Genomic DNA, 14,275 nt, shown 5'->3' with positions numbered 1-14,275 from the left:
GGGTCTGGAGATGTGGCCAGTTTGGCAATATACCAGTCTCATTTTGTTGAACAACTATTTAATTGTTTGAAATAAAAACAACAACAACAAAACTGGTTGGTATCCATCAGCCCTTGCTAGGTAATTATATTCCAAATTGGTAGACATCCTTCAAATATCAATTATATTAAAATTAGTTGATGAATTTAAATTCTTTTAGAAAATTATGTTTTTCTAAAATGAGTACTTACCCATATAGGGTTATTACTATCTGAACATAGTTAACCTGTGCATATGGTCAAAGGAACTCAGAGGACCATTTAAATAGAGTTGCAACCAGGCCAGGCTCCCATCTGTGATGGGGTTTGATAAAGGGTAAGATTGTCTCTTTGATAATATTTTCTAAAGCACAGAGATAAACCAGTAGCATCTTATCTTTCTAAAATTATCAGTTGTGGATTATTCCAACATACACTAAAACCTCTTCTAGGATAATTCTGATACTGCCAATGTTGACTGTCTAGTGTAAGGTGTAGCACCCTAAGAAGGCAGAAATAGAGAATTGGCTTACTAAGGGATTATCTCTTGTCTGCATTGCTCTTGGGCTTGGAAAGAATCCTAACCTAACACTCTGTTTAAAGGCCCAACTTCACAAAAAAGGTCCAATATGATTTTTCAATAGTTTGTTTTTAAATTTACTCTGTCTCAGTCTATAAGCCAGGGACAATGTTACATTTCAGTTAGAAAACCACCCACCACATAAATAAGCTAAAAATAAACGTCTTTGAAACAAGTTTTGTATTGCATGTTTCCTTCACTTTCCAGACCTTGTTAGGTATTTTAGAATTCACGAGTCCATGAATGTCAGAGCTCAATGGGATCTTAGACATTCTCAAACCCAACTCCCACTCTTTATATAGAGAAGGAATTTACCCTCAAAATTACTAGTAAGTGGCAAAACCCAAACTTAAACATAAATATCCCAACTCTATCTACCAGTAGATAAAGCAGGTCCTGTCCCTCAAATTCTTCCTTCCATATGGTCCTATTTAATTTTCCCTTTATCAGTACCTAAAATTATCTTAACCTATTTGCTTACAAAGTTGCTTACAAAATATCCCAACTCTATCTTCACTGCACCAGGAAGATAACCTGGACTTTGCTCTTGAGAAATTTCAACCTAGAAGACATAAAGGAAAACAGGGGAGGAGGGGTACACAGAAACAAACACAGAGCAGTTTAAGGCAATAAATTTAAATTTACTTGCAATTTAAGACAGAAAATTTAAATTTACTTAAATTGCTCTCTTAATTTTAGATAGGTAACATCTCAATGAAGGAGGGGATTCATATGGACTTCTGGGAGTACGATTCTCCTACTAGTGACTGAACTCTTCAAAGAAGAGACTATTATCTAAAATATTTTATATACCTTAGCACTTAGCACAGTTAAGAAAACAGAGTAAGTACCCACTGCATGATTGAGGAATGGATGGGTGAATACGTGGACATACGGATTTGTGGGGGTGGATGGGGAATAGTCTGGAGTGAGAATGGGAGCCCTTAGAAAGAAGGTGGAAATTAATAGGAGTTAGAATCAGAGTGACAATGCAGAGACTAGAGAATATAGAAATAGGCATTATTTATTTAGGGGTTCTTGAAGAAAACAACCAGCTTGAAGCAGAAGATGCTTACTAGGAAGTAGCAGGTGATGTATCCGGACACTGCCATCTGAGCATCATGAAACTGATGATTGCCTATTCCCATGACTTCAATGAGTTATGTTTAGATTGGTGTTGTAGTGCAGGGAGAGTTTGAGAAACTTGTTAATGAAGCCAGACTCCCACATACAAAACGAGATGTCTGAATGTGTGTGGTTGTCGGTATTCTGTTCTGTTCTTTTTCTACGCAAACAGCAACAGATGGTAGAAGGGGGCCGACAGGAGTGGGAATCCAGGAGGAAAGTTTGAATTGCCCCATCCCGCCTCTTGCTGGGTCTAAACCTTGGGGAAAGGAAGATTTTAAAAGAGTCAGGTTTGGCTTTTACAGAGTTAAAAAGTTGACTGGTATCCAGCCCTCTTAATTGTTCCATAAAAGGGTCTAGGGAATACAGAAAAATCACTTTATATCATCAACACCAGCTGTGTTAAGGCACATAGCTTAAGTTTACTGTGCCTTGATCTCCTTTTGTATATTCTGAAAGTGGTAGGATCTCATAGAATTGTGATGAATAAATGGAATTAATATATTAAAGTGCTTTAATTTAGTGCCTGAGACAGAGTAATCAATCACTTTATAAGGTCTAGAGGAGGTTATAAGGATGCTGGTGAATGTTTGCCAACATTTATAAAAATGTGCATGGATTCTTTAAGAAAGCATATCTTGTATTCAAAATCCTCCTTCCCATCTCTTCATCCCCCTCTCACTCACTTGAGCACACTAGCCATTTTACAGTCTCTTGGACCAGGTTTGTTTTAGTCTCCGGGCCTTGGCACCTTCTGTTCTCTCTGCTTGGTATGCATATCTCATGGCACATTAAACGGCTGCCCCTTGCTCATCATTCAGGTGTCATCTCAAATACCACCACCTCAAGGAAGCCTTGCCTACCAGTAGATAAAGCAGGTCCTGTCCCTCAATTTCTCTCTTCCATATGGTCCTATTTAATTTTCCCTTTATCAGTACCTAAAATTATCTTAACCTATTTGCTTACAAAGTTGCTCAGTTTTGTTCCCCATTGTATCCCCAGACCTAGAATATGCCTGCATATGTTAAGTACTCAAAAGATATTTGTTAACTATTGATTGGCTGGCTAACTGATTGACAAGAACAGGACCTCAAAGCATATACAGTTAAAAGAACATCAGTTATAGCTTCAAAGAAGTTGTCCCATTTTGAGAAGAGAATATGGCAAGGAAACATCACACAAAACAATAGCATTCGGTTTTAATGCAAAATTGCTTTTTCTCTCTTTCTGTTCAGACTTAAGGTAAAAGGCAAACTAGGTGAGACCAGCAGCCGGCACATGCCAGATGCTTAAATTGTGTTGGTCTTATTAATTGTATAAAATCTTAAAGAGTATCCCGAGACTTGCACATGTTCTAGAGATACTTAAACTGCAGACTAAAGGTTAGAGAATCAATCTTTGAACCTTCAGAAAATCAAGGTCCAGTTAAGTAATGGTTCAGAAATGTAAAAGGTCAGTTTAAGTACATGCCTAGCTGTTTCTACTTCTTTTAAAATTTCTCTAATATCTGAATGGTGCTGCCTGGTTAAATACAATATGTTTTAAATATTTATGTACTATCATCTTAATTTTTAAATTTTCATTTTTTTAAAAAAAGGCACAGGACAATTGAGCATAAAAATGTTATATCCTCTCTCTCTAGTTATTCATGCTGTGAAGCAACCTGTTTTACTGTATAAACCTGTGTTTGTTCTGTTTCAATTGTGCAGAAGGAAACAGTTCTGGCACCTTTAAAAATCAAAGATCTATCACTCAACAAGAGAAGATAGCATTTCTAAGAAAGGGAATTATGAGAAACAGCAAAAAGATACAGTGCTTCTAAAACCTTAGTGGGCTTATGAATCACTTGGAGATTTTGTAAAAATGTAGACTCCGATTTATTACAGTGGGTCTTGGGTGGGGCCTGAGATTCTGCATTTCTAATAAGCTATAGTGATACCTGCACTGCTGGTCCTCAGTGTTTATGAATGATACTATTAGGGTCATATAGCTTGAGAAATAAAAATCACTTTAAAGCATTACAGTTGTAATAATATTAAGCCACTACTGCTGCTGTACTTAATCTGCAAAAACAACTATAAATTCTTCCCATCCCATCAAGAGGTGGAGCCTATTTCTCCACTCCTTGATTCAGGCTGACCATGTGATTGGCTTTAGTTAACAGACAACAGCGATTTGCCATATGGTGAGACTTGAAAAGTGTTTGTGCACTGGGACTTCTCCTTCGCTGCTCCTGGAACCCTGCAATCACCATCTGATTGCACCAGAGCTAGCCTACTGGAGGATGAGGTGATATGCGGGAGAGAACTCAGATATCCCAACCTAAAGTTAGTTGAGTCCCAGCCAACAGGCTGCCGATTGCCATCCCCATGAGTGAAGCCATCCTGGATTGTCCAGTCTTCCACTAATTTTCCAGTTGATCATGGACACTTGAGCGAGCACCACAGCTTTCATTCAACCTGCTCCACACAGAAGTTGTACTCAGCCAACACATATTGTCAGAAACTAAAGTGATTGTTGTTTTAACCACAATGTTTTGGGGTGTTTGTTGCTGCCTTTTTCATTTTGATTTTGCTTTTTATGCAGCCTCTAAAGTAGGAACAGATATCTAAAGAAGGAGCAGTCAAAAGTCTGAGTTATTGGTACACAATGCAATTTGTGCTTATGATTATTCTTTCTCCTTTTCTTCAATCTATAGGGTGTGATTTTTGCCCTGGCATAGTAGAAATTGACATAGGTATTTATTGCAATAGCATTTTAACTATTTTCTGTTTTTATAATTCAACTTATTTTTCTTTTGTTTTACTATGTTGAATGTTTCTGCTTAGGGGTTAAGTCACTTGCCCAGATCACATAGCTTCTAAATGGTAGAACACTTTTCAGACTAATACAAAATCAGAAACTTGAAAATGCATTCCACAATGTTATTAGATGTCTCAAATTCTTCTGCTAAAATGCAAATATAGATTTGCCTCTGAAGGACATGACCTCCAGCTATCACCTTGTTCTATGTTTGAGGAGGAAATATAAGGTCTATCCACAAAGGAATAATCTTACATTGATATGATATGCCAATGACAAACCCTCTTCAGAAATGATACACTCAACATCAGCTAGTCATTGACATAGAGCCGTTAGGCAGACAGCATCATCCTTACACGTTTCCTTTGCAGGTTCACTCATGGTCAGACATCCTCCCCCAGTGTTGGTGATGTTGACTATCCGATGTCCTCTCCAAATCTATCAGTCTCAAACATATTTTATCTTTTCCACAGCCACATGAAATTCATATTAATGACAGTCCCATGGCCATCCCTACATATTAAAGGCTGCTTGCTATGGACTAGGGGAGTGTTTCCTAATTTTACTAAACTGTCCTTCCTATTGAGGTGATCTCTACTTCTTCTGCCCCATCCTATTCTTTGTTGTTGAGAATCATCACTTAGAGGCTCTGCAAACTGGCATTCCTTAAGCTGAGTACAGTCCACAATATCATTTTTTCACTAAAAAAATTCAGTTGTAAGAAATTAGAATTTGAATATTTTTAATCAAAATACGCACTTTGTAGGTAACACAAGGTCTTGTTATTCCTCATCTAGCTGCTACCCCTGATATTACTTTACTAAACTGTGAAAACTTTTAATTGTGCATCAGCTGGTATTCAAATCTTTCTGTCTGGAATTTGCATCTGCTGCCACCACTGTAGCCACCAAGTACATTCCAGGGACTCCCTGATCTATATGTGCAGCTCTAATGTCTGCTCAGATCTTCAACTGCTCACTCCTGGCTCCAAGTGTGAGTTTAACTGGCTTTTACATCCTACTCTTCCTTGCCTCCCTTTCCCCTAGAGCAATCCATTCTATTGAAATCACCTTTCTTAGAAAAAGGACCACTTAAACGTTTGTCAATCCATTGCAGAGCTATTATTGCACCTGCTGCCCTGCCCATTTCTAATGTGAACATAACCCGCATAGTATCTCATTGGGAAGATATGGTAGTCTCCCAACTGCTCTCATGCTTTCAGTATCCTTTCTCCTCCATTCATGTTCAAGGGAATCATCAGAATTATATTCCTTGCACTCACATTTTGGAAATCATAATTCAAGTTGAAAGTCTTTCCAATCTGGTGCTAAATTCACACTCTGGTTTCCTCTTTTCCTACCCCCTTCTCCTGCATACCTGTGCTCCAGACATGGTATGCATCTCAGAAGTCTTCATATTTTTTTCACAGACTTTGCCTACTGATTGGAGTGGCCTTCTCTATCTATCCGTCTGGTCAATTCATCTTCCTTTCCTCTACCTGAACTTGCTCAATTAGCTAGAAAAATCTCTTCAATCACAGCTCTTGTTTACGTCTCTGCCATAGCATGAATAATATTGGTTTGTTACTCATCACCTCCACTCCAGAACTGTGAACACAGAGTAGGGACCACATTTTATCTAACTCTGCTTCTGATTGGGTAAAATTCCATCTGATTTAAAACAAATGAACAAAAACAAGAATAGCAGCAAACATGTATGTTAAATAATTAGAAAGACATTTTCAAGATTCTTGTCAGAGATTAAGGAGTGGTTTCTGAGAGTGAGTGACAGCTTGAATGAAGACAGAAATGCATCTAACAAGGCAGGTTAGTTTACCACTGAAGACCTGTTGCTTATGGATGGTGAGGGATTTTCTACAACTAACAGATCTGCAACAGGAAGCCACACATAAAGGCATTAATCTGTGTGACTTCAACTCAAGAGTTTCGGCTTTGTTGGGCTAATAGCTTGTGACTATATGTCAATGTAATATAGCAGTTTTTATATTTAGTTTAGATTACACAGGCTATTGATTAGGCAAGAATTAAACTAGTTAATAATCTCAATTCAATGACAGTGTTTACAAACCCAGAACTATGCAGACTGCACTAAGAGAAGAGAAAACATGTTTACTAGTGCTATGTGGCAATTCTCATCTCCCTATATCTGGTCTCTCATATCTGATTTTCTTCTCCCTTTAAAGGTAGATATTAGAAGGTCCAAAAAACAGAGAAAGTAATACGTCTGTTCTTAGAGAGTTTCATTTTATCTGTGAGGACAAAATTTCCAACATCTGTAAAATTCTATAAGACAAGATAATTAAGTGTCAAGGAATATCAGAGACAGAACAGACAGAACTTACTATAGAATTAAATCGGTTCTGTTAAATACAGTGAACCCCAAGTTTCTCTTCAAAGAATCAGTATATCAGTAAGTTCAGCTTTCTTATTCTTTGATTCTCCATTTTAAAGTTTAACTTCCTGGTTCTCTTCGCCCACTTGCTTCTAGTTTCAGTAAACAACTTTCCCGCCAGTCCTAATCAGTAGTTCACATCTGCTCCCCTGGTCATCTGCTCTGTCCTGACTCATTCTGGTCACCTGCTTTGATTTCAGTTACCCTTGGTCACCTGCTCTGACCTAAGTCACCTTTAGTTACCTGTTCCTAACCATCCTTTCTGCCAAACTACTCACCTTGCTACTCTGGCTCATACTCCTGTCCTCTTTAAAATAGCCAATCAGAATTAACTCAGACTGTACGGTCCAACCCTAGTCAATACAGGAACCACACAGCAGTAGGAGCTAGCTGGTGAGGAATAAGAACTCCTGCCCCTCTTCTGTCCAGGTGTGCTCTTGCCATTGTTCCATCTGTGATGCGTACCCTTTCTGCAGAAAGTAAAAACTGCCTTGCTGAGATAATTAAATGTATGCTCAAATGTTATTTCTTTGCAGCATTGAGGAACAAGCATTTCTAACAGTTCCCTTATTTATGGCTAGGATGAGAAAGTGAAATTTGATAATATCAAGTAGAACTGTAGTTTTCTAGGTATCCCCCATAATTGATGAAAACTATGATATAAAACAGGTTCCTGCACCAGCATTCTTCTATAATGCTTGAAATCTGAACCTTAGAATGTCTTGGTAAGGTGATAGCCAGTTTAAAGTCAAATGCACTATAAACTGCAATTAAATAAGTTTTCAAAACCGTTCTGGTTTGGTGTTAATAGAAATCCCAAATAAATGGTTGAAACCATGAAAAACAAGATTTCTTACAACTGAGATTATGAGACTGAGATTTCTTATGAGGGTAAAAAACATGAACAACAGAACAAAGCCTTGTGCATTTCACAAGTGCATTTTAATACTTTTACCCTCATAGAGCACTTTAAGTAATGCTGGATTAATCCATTTTCAGACATTAATGGCTTTGTGAAAATAATTTGGCTGGCCAGCTACTTAATAAGATGCAGGAATTAAATCCTCATAAACTCCCAGAAGGAATCTTGAAGCCCCAAGCCAGCCCCCTTTCTGAAGTGGGAATTGCCTCCACAGGATGGAATGAGGAAATGAGTGTGATGAGGAAGGATAGTTCCAAGACATCATAAAAAAAGACAGACAGAAATATAGGTCGGGGCCCCAGCCAGATGAAGGAGAGGGGCCCAAAACGTGTTTTAATTTATGATGTCATGGGGGTTTCTCAAGGCAAAGAGAAGGCAGCAAAGCAACTATTGAGGAGGAAAAGTATAAAATTTTTCAAGATGACAACTTGGCATTATGTATTAATAATTTTATTAAAAGTCCTCATCCTTTGAAACCAATTTCACTTCTAGAATAAACATTTAAAGGCATGGACACCCATATGTTCAAAGGTATAAGGATATTAATCACAGTATATTTTATAATGACTAAAAACCAGAAACAATCTAATTAATAAATAAGAGCAGACAAATTGTGAAATAATGTATACCTAAAACTTGATAGTTCATCTCTGCTTGAATTTTAGGTGACTTCATATTCATTTAATTTTTGAGTCTTCTGTGTTTCTCTATTTCCTGTTTTTTTTTTTTTTTTTGAGATGAAGTCTCGCACTGTCACCTGGGCTGGAGTGCAGTAGCACCATCTCCAGTCACTGCAACCTCCGCTTCCCGGTTCAAGTGATTCTCCTGCCTCAGCCTCCCAAGTAGCTGGGATTACAGTCGCCTGCCACCACGTCCAGCTAATTTTTTGTATTGTTAGTAGAGACAGAATTTCATAATGTTGGTCAGGCTGGTCTTGAACTCCTGACCTCAGGTGATCCACCCACCTCAGCCTCCCAAAGTACATTTTTTATAATAAAGTATACATGAGAAATACACACATGCCATAGTAGCAGATTGGCAGTGATAAGAAAACTGAGGAATAATGTAAGCAAACTCTGTTAACATCAAAGCTTTTCCCAGAAAGACAACCCTAATGCACCTCCAACTTACCTTCCCTCACTTGTCCTTGCTGTCTTAACTCTTTCAAAATTATATGTGTGAAGGGGCAACATGTTGGGCTGCCCCATGGGATCAATTACCATGCAATTCTGCCTGCCTTGGAAGACTGCAATCAAAGTCTTATGCCAGATGTCAGAATACCATTATCTCCTAGGATAATATGGGGAGAAACCAGCTGAAAGATACCTAAAGCTAGCACCTATGAAGGCTCTACACCGCCTGCTGTACCAATTACAAAATCAAACTTTAAGAGCCCTGTGATACACATAGACTTTCCATTCTAAGTGTTTACAATCTTATAGGAGAGAAAACACATTATTCAGAAAGTTCTTTGGTTTTTTTTTTTTGACCCGATTCCACTACCAAGGGTGGGCAATCACTTAACATTTCTGCCCCTTCAGCTTCTCAATTATAAAACTAGGGAATCAATGATATCTGGGTTTTTATCTCAGGTTAAAATTTGGGAATGTTCCAGTAATGCATCTCAAAATTTAATGAATTACCTGGGGCTAATGGTTAAATGCAGATTTGATTCCATGGGTCTGGGAAGAGGCCTGAGAATCTACATTTCTAACAAGCTGGTCCGAGGCCTACACTTTTGAGTGGCCAAACTCTAATATACATGATCTCATTTAATTCCCCCAAGTATCCTCTGAGATAGCCATCCTTAGCCCTATTTCACTGACCAAGAAGTGACTTGTATAGGGTTATACCAATTAAAAAGTGGCAAAGCAGAAATCCCAACAAGGTCTTTTTACTCTTCATCTCCAAGATGTTTAATATCCCTTTCAGTTTTAAAACACTATCATTAGAAATTATTGCCACACTCTTATAAAGTGAACAGGACCACGAGATTGATAAAGGTAAGCTGCTAATGGAGTTCAGAAGAAGAAGAAGGGTTTGCTTCATATAGAGCAGGGACCTGGGAGTCAGTTTAGAAAACATAGAGGAGATTTGCCATCAACCTTGAAGGGTAGTTAAAATGAAGGTAAGCAAAGATGGAGAGAATATAAAACAATAGGTAAGCATAACATGGCATAATCAGAGCACCAGTATATTCTCTACACCAGTATAGAGAAAACCTGTGGAGAGGGAGGACAGGCCTCATGAACTGGCATTTCTTTCTTTCTTTCTTTTTTTCCTCTCTCTCTTTTTTTTTTTTTTTTTTTGAGACAGAATCTCACTCTGTTGCCCAGGCTGGAATGCAGTGGCATGATCTCGGCTCACTGCAACCTCCACCTCCCAGGTTCAAGTGATTCTCCTGTCTCAGCCTCCCGAGTAGCTGGGATTACAGGCACCCACCAGCACACCTGGTTAATTTTTGTAGTTTTAGTAGAGAGGGGGTTTTGCAGGTTTCACCATGTTGGCCAGGCTGGCCTCAAACTCCTGACCTCAGATGATCTGCCCACCTCAGCCTCCCAAAGTGCTGGGATTACAGGCATGAGCCACCGTTCCTGGGAGAACTTGCATTTCCATTTATTATTATTAATTCATTTATTATTTCTTTTATTATTTATGCTCATCATTTACATCATTTATAGAGCATGGCAGTTAGTTTCTTATTGATATCCATGTTACCACGCTGCTTTAAGAGTTTGATAAAGTTTGATAAGTAGAATGACCTCAATTTCTAATTTGTTTCTCCTAAGTGGATCTCCTGAGAGCAGCCTTGGGGCCCCCAACCTCAGACTCTCCACGCACCTTTTGAGGCATTCTGTAAAATGCCAGCTGTATGGTATGTGCCCACAGAAACAACAAAGTTAATTCTCTCTTTTTGGAATTGTGACTCCCACTCTCCCCCAATTCTTCTAAAGGTTTCCTTTTAAAGAAAAGCCATGGTTCACTGCCACTGAAAATTAAAGACAACAGCATAAAGATCAAGGTCCAGGCTGGTGCTAGCGATGACAGAACATTAAAATAATCACTCAAATTTCCTTCCTTGAACATTGACAAAGACTACTAATGGAAAGCCAATCTCCAGAACACAGATTCATTTCAGACTTTCTGCACTTGCATCTCTTTGTTCACAAATTATTTTGACTAAAGTGAACAAATTGGAAGTGTTGAGATAAAACAGGAGAGGTAATGACATACTAAAAAAAAAAAAAAAATTGTATGTGACTCCCCCACTCCACGTCACAACATAGAGTATCATGAAAAACAGGAAGGCTCATTAGGCAAAGGCTAATTTACAAGGTTGAAGAGAGAAGGAATTAATTGACTCTTCCCTCCATCAAGCTATACTTCTGGCCTCTCTAACTACAACAAATTTGCTCCATGAGCTTCTCTATTCTACCTCCACTTAGTTCCAGATTATGTTTGGCCATCAGATTCATAACTCATATACCCCAGATTTCCTCCCCATTTGCTGAATCCATATTTTCAAGATTCTTATCTTTTCTTACCCCAAACTGGAGGTCTGGCCTCAGTACCCAATCACATGTTGGTATGATGGCTTGGGATGGTATTCTCTATGCCCAACTATTAGTACTAGACTTGCAGCTATAGTGGTTCAGTTAGATGAGCGCAGGTTCCTTCCCCTGACAAACATGGAAAATGTCAAGAGTATTTTCAAAGCATATAAAGTATCTCTTATCCAATATACAACATTGAAGAAGAAGTTTGCCAACAGAAATCTATGGTCACCTGGGAGGAAGAGATTGGTCCAGTACACGCAATAGCTACATTGTAACCTGGTGAATCGAATATTTTCAAAACACAGGTAAAGACATCCGAGATAATAAGCAGGAGGAAAGAAAAAACTTTAGGTGAGCTTTTCTTTCTTTTTCTCCTTTTTTAGTTCGTTGGACACTTAGAGGCATGAAATTAAAACTCGTGAAAAACAGTCATATCGACTGGCTGTGGTGACTCAAAAGTTGTCGTTTCTCGACTCAACTTTGCTGAAACACTTGATTCATGTTGTTCTTATTTAACCTAATTTGCATTGATTTAATCAGTGCTGGTATGCTTTAAATACATAATAAATTGGGATTCTGCAACTTAGATGACTTAGAATAGCTAAATTTCAATAAAGCTCATTTCAATCTGTTAATGTATACGGTTCTGCCAAGGGGTTTAAAACTGTAGAAAAGATGCAAACTTGCCACATTAGAGGTGGGAAAGGCTTAAAGATACCATATAGATGAAATGATTTGCAGGATAATAATGTGAAAAGCAATATATATAAAATATATATTTTTACATATAATATATATATATATAAATTTATTTATTTTAATTACAGCCTAGGAGTATCTTCGAAGTTTTGAGTAGCACACTTAGAAGAAAACTCATATATAAATCAGTGAATTTAATTTTATTCCCTTTCTTTCTTGCCAACACTCAACTCTTCTGCCTCTCTGCACCAGCTCTACAAATCAAATGACATCCAAAGTGGGACCTCTTCTTGCCCATTGGCAGCCTCTGTCACCACTTTGCCAAGCAGCCAGCATTAGGAGGCGTTTTTTTTTTTTTTTTTTTTTTTCCTAGCAGCCCTAGGGATTGGGTGGCGTGTACTCACAGTACTCACTGAATGGCTGGCAGCTGTTTAACCCTGCCTGCGCCTGCTCAACACCCCTCCCCCACCTCCCAACTCTTTAGTGTTTATGGCTCCATCAGCTGGCCTGCTGTCAGGAATAATTGTCTTGGCTAGAGGTGAAACCACTTGATGGTGAATTTGTTCGTCTGTCTGCTAAAGTGTTGCGCAGCACCTTGGAGGTGCCAGGATAAAACCTGCAAATGCCTGATCCAGAGTTAGATAGGCAGCAAGAGTGACAGAGAGGCAATCATCAAGAATGGCAAATTAAGAAAGAGAGAGAGAGAGAAAGAGAGAAAGAAGAAAAGAAAGAGAGAGAGAGAGAACGAACGAACCAACCAAAGAAAGAAAACCATCTGTGCCAGTTGCAAGCTGTATGACCTTGGATAAACCATGATGTCTCTTGGCCTCAGTTTCGTCACGTGCAAAATTAAGGGGGTTGATTTTCTAATGTCTCTTCTAACTCCTAAGACAGCATGTGATGTCTAGGACATTTCAGATTTGTGTTCCTTCCAATTAAATGATACATCTCAGAGATGAATGACCAGGGCAGAGCTCAGATGAATACAAAATGGAATGATTCATGCCCCTGTTCATATGACTTTTCCTGAAAAGTACCACCAGTCTTTGGTGACTTTGATTCCATTGGTTGGTCTCTTCAGCTTAGATGCTAAGGACCAATCCAGTTACTTGTCCATTCTATCTACCCTGGCTCTGGTAATCCACTCTCATTCCTATCAAAGTAAGTGCTACTGCACATAATGCCTACTGATTTTGAGTTCCTTAGAGGCAGTAACGATAGGAATTCAAAGAGTGGAGCTGGAGACTCAGATTTGACTCTCCTTACCATCTCCCTGGGCATCTTTGTCAAGAAGGAAGGCTTACCCACACTCACTTCCCGCAGGCTTTCTCAGTCATCTTGGAGGATTTTGTTTAAACAGATGATCAACTGACCCTCCCCAGGGCAGACCCTCTCCAGACCAGTTGGCACAAGGTGTGTGTGCGGGGAGCTCATTGTAAGGACTCCTATCTATAAATGATTGTGAACAGAAATAATGAGGCAAGGCTTCTCGTCATATTTAGAGGAAAAAGTGGCACAATTCAGTGCAGTCTCAAAGCTTAATTAGGGATGTGTGTATGGAGACCGGTAGGCTTCATTATGGCTTAAACTACCACATCCCTACACATTCACACTCTCCTGGAGTGGGGTGCACTGCAGGGCCCAGCAATCACCATGAACAGCACAAGTCAGGGTTAGTCCTCCCCATGTCAGACAGCAGAATCGTTCTTTAATCCACCCTGTACCCCATATGTATCTATGGAGCCTACTGAAGCTCCGGAGGGATCTCAGTCAAGTCTCCCTGTACACAGACATACCTTTTTGCCACACCGGATCTCACACCACCGGGACTGGGATGGCTTCCCAAACTAGGTGGGTTTGGAAAGTATTTCCCCCTTCCACCTCAAAAAAGGGCTGGCTGACTGCAGAATTCCAGTACCCGCAAGGCGGAGGTGGGGGTGGGGGGGGGGGGGTGGAGAGACACAAAATCTTAGCCAAGCCCCAAATCATTGCCTTCCTGTGTCTTCTCTCAAGTTGCTTTTCTAAAGCAAAGGTCCAAATGTTGATTTCTCTGCAGATTCCTACGTATCTCTTACACGTAGACAGTTTTAAAGGGGAAAAGAATATATCCCCAAAAGGGAAGGGGGAGAGCACAGAATATTTCAGTTTCTTCCCACTTGGA

At 39.2% G+C, this 14,275-nt stretch overlaps 1 protein-coding gene across 3 annotated transcripts in view; it reads right to left on the bottom strand.

The window, feature by feature from the left end:
* Positions 1 to 14,275, bottom strand: part of CTNNA2 (catenin alpha 2) — a 1,168,663-nt gene that overhangs the window by 331,945 nt on the left and 822,443 nt on the right. The gene's annotated exons all lie outside the window — the stretch shown is intronic.

This window comes from Trachypithecus francoisi, unplaced genomic scaffold, assembly GCF_009764315.1.
Source record: "Trachypithecus francoisi isolate TF-2019V2 unplaced genomic scaffold, Tfra_2.0 Lachesis_group17, whole genome shotgun sequence".
Classification (NCBI taxonomy): Eukaryota; Metazoa; Chordata; class Mammalia; order Primates; family Cercopithecidae; genus Trachypithecus; species Trachypithecus francoisi.
This window is presented reverse-complemented; position numbering and strand designations above follow the sequence as displayed.